The sequence below is a fragment of the Octopus sinensis genome, unplaced genomic scaffold, assembly GCF_006345805.1.
Source record: "Octopus sinensis unplaced genomic scaffold, ASM634580v1 Contig01413, whole genome shotgun sequence".
In the NCBI taxonomy this organism is placed as follows: Eukaryota; Metazoa; Mollusca; class Cephalopoda; order Octopoda; family Octopodidae; genus Octopus; species Octopus sinensis.
This window is the reverse complement of record NW_021824833.1, coordinates 60,001-63,706: the sequence shown is the minus strand read 5'-3', so window position 1 is coordinate 63,706 and position 3,706 is coordinate 60,001.

The window sequence follows — 3,706 nt, the reverse complement described above, 5'->3', positions numbered from 1 at the left end:
TCTTGTTACTTTTTTCTTGGTCTACATACATACATACATACATACATACATACATGATGGTTGCCCCCTCGTTATCGAGTATGGCCATTGCACGAAGCTTAACTGTTATTGGTGCTGTGATCGAACGTGACTTTTTTGCCCAGCTAAAGATCTACAATGTCTTGTACAGAATTGGCAGCTAAAACCTTTACCGGCAGTAGCCGACTGTAGTTGTAACTGGGCTTCATGTACCTTTGCATGTCGTTTAAGTCCTCCCGCCGAATTACACTTTCTTCCACATGCCCAACAGATATGATTAGTATGGTGTGTAACACCACCACCAGTGGCCAGGTTATCACTCATCTGTCTCGCTTTATGACTACGAAGATAACTCTTGAGTCCAGCTTTACTGAGGCAGGGTCATACATACATACATACATACATACGTACATACATACATACATACATACATACATACATACATACATACATACGGATGATAACATAAAGCTGAAGATCAGTGAAAAAGAGAATACCTATGCTGAACTATTGAGAAATCTACAGTTACTCTATCCAGATTACAAGTTCAGGTTTATACCTGTAATTATTGGAGCTCTGGGATATGTAACACACTGCCTAAATACCAATTTTGAGAAATTACGCTTCTCAAAATCAGAAAGGAGAAAGCTAATTCGAAGGCTACAGATCCAGTCCATCAATGGAACTGTAAAAATCTGTAGAACTTTCCTGAAGTTTATCAATAAGAACATGTCTAGATATGCAACTATATGCATGAGAATACATACATAAAAAAAGTTTTTATGAATATTATTCTGTCTAAGACGGTGATGTCTTCATCAAACGAACTACTACTAAAAAATCATTGTTATTATTATTATATTATTATTATTATTATTATTATTATTATTATTATTATTATTATTATTATTATTCGAATCTTTCGCACGCTCGTCAAAAATGCTTAGCGGCATTTCGTCCGTCCTTACGTTCTGAGTTCAAATTCCGCCGCGGCCGACTTTGCCTTTCATCCTTTAGGGGTTGATAAATTAAGTACCAGTGAAACACTGGGGTCGATGTAATCGACTAGTCTCCTCTCCGAAATTTCAGGCCTTGTGCCTCTAGTAGAAAGGATTATTATTATTATCATTATATTTGCTGCGGAGTACGTCGGACGTGTTTTCGAACGCTCGAAGTAAGTCTTCATTATATTCATTCTATACACCCGTTTGGTGCTGTTTTTCGCTCGGAATTTTCGCTCCAATTTGTTACTGAAAAATCCAAGAACTTGTGACTAGGTTTTCTGTGGTTGTTTGGCCCTGTAAGGGGTAATATTAAGCCCACCAGAATATCGCTCGAGAGGCGTTTAAAAGCAATTCCGTCAAGATGGCGACGTCCATTTTAAAATTTAGAAAAATCGATGGGAAGAGGGCAGACTATCACCACCACCAGAAACGTTAGAAAACACAGCCAGGAAAATAGTGACGTAACACTGCATTAGTCGTAAATCGAAACGGCTCGGAATGGCAACGAACACCTAGATAGAAAGGGTCCTTCACGATATTTAGCAGGACATCGGCCGTATATCGAGGGTGAAGCAGTTAGTCGGGGTGAAAGTTTTTTAAAACTGAGGACCTGGCTATTAAACACTCGCTGGCCGCCTGCTGTAGCGAGGTATTCGTGCTCTTCATTACATATATGGGAAGAAGGGCGATGAAGATTATCATATAGGAAGTGCCACCAGAACTAGATCTGTAGTGGGTACTCGCTTGCGTGGTAATAAATGAAAGTGACAATCTGAAGTTCCATTATGGAGTTCTATAAGGGATTGGTGGCGGGAAAGAACGATGACGTCCTCGGAGTAATTCTGGGCGTCGGTAAAGATCAATCAGCTGGTCTTTTCCGGAGGACTTTCGGGCCGGGGGCCTATAGATAACTTCCAGAAATCGCTGGCCTGGCAGTGCTACCAGGGAGCCCTGTCGGTTCGAGACAAGTCCTACAGATACGGAAGTGCTGTCTGACGGACCTGTCCGAGGTGTACGCAGGGCAATTAAACCGCCCCGCCTGCACTCGTCCAGTGTCCGGGCACTACTGACTTGTGGAGCTTTGTTGACGCGTGTAGGACGGATCCGGTTATCAACCGAGTCCACCGTGAAGATCGCACCGCCGCCTTCTTTTGGCCGAGAAAAAAACGTCAGTTTTCATCTGTTTGGTGGTTATGGCGAAGGAGGTAGTGTTGTGGGCGAGATTGAAAGGTCTGAAGACAGATGCTTTCCTCTTCGGCGAAGCCCTCGTCGACTTTTCCAAATTCCATCTGAAAAGGAAAGTGAAAGTGAAGGAAGTTCTGCCCCACCCCCAATATTTCTGTTGAAAGGTGGGTGAATGTGGCGAGGATGGCACGTGTGAATAGGCCTACTCTGAACATTCGCTTGTAAACCGGAGGAGTCGAGAAGGAGAGGAGCGCCTGCCGAGGTGCACCTCGCGTTCGGGGTAACCAGGGTGTGTGGGGTTCCTCAGTGGTCCCTATGTGGAACTCTCCACTTTTGGAGAATTTTTGATTGTTTAATTATATTGTTAATTGACATTATTTTATTGTTTAATCGATTTTTGGGGGGTTAAACCCCACTTGTCCCTTGCTTTGTATTGTCCCTATTTGCTTCTATGTTCGGCCCTTGTGGCCAATAAAGAAACAATTATTATTATTTCGTCTGTCTTTACGTTCTGAGTTCAAATTTTGCCGAAGTCGACTTTACCTTTCTTCCTTTAGGAGTCGATAAATTAAGTACCAGTGAAATACTGAGGCCAATGTAATCACCTAGCCCCCTCTCCCCAAATTGTTGCCCTTGTGGAAAAATTTGAAACCATTATTATTATTAAAAATATAAAAAGAATAAATTATTATTATTATTATTATTATTATTATTATTATTATTATTATTATTATTATTATTATCATCATCATCATCATCATTATCATTATTATTATTATTATTATCATTATTATTATTATTATTATTATTATTATTATTATTATTATTATTATTATTATCTAACACTTACGCATCACGGCACACTGCATCTTCTATTGTCACATGCCTGATTATAATGCGTGTTAATTACTTTTGCAGTAAAACAAAATATCTCGTGTGTAATGCAAGAAGACATGCAAGAAGTGTGAGGTGTGAATGGAAGAAGAAGAAGAAGAAGAAGAAGAAAAGAAGAAGAAGAAGAAGAAGAAGAGGATGAGGAAGGAGAAGAAGAAGAAGAAGAGGAGGAGGAAGGAGGAGAAGAAGAAGAAGAAGAAGAAGAGGACGAGGAAGGAGAATAAGAAGACGAGGAAGAGAGAAGGAAGAAAAGAAGACGGAAGGACGAGAGAAGCAGACAGAAGAAGAAGAGAAGAAAGAAGAAGAGAAGAAGAAGAGAAAGAAGAAGAAGAAGAAGAAGAAGAAAAAAGAAGAGGAAAGAAGAAGAAGAAGAAGAAAAGAAGACGAAGAAGAAGAGAAAGAAGAAGAAGAAGAGAAAGAAGAAGAAGAAGAGAAAGAAGAAGAAGAAGAGGATGAGGAAGGAGAAGAAGACGAGGGTGAGGAAGGAGAAGAAAAAGACGAGGACGAGGAAGGAGAAGAAGAAGAAGAAGAAGAAGAAGAGGATGAGGAAGGAGAAGAAGAAGAAGACGAGGGTGAGGAAGGAAAGAAGAAGAAGAAGAAGAAGA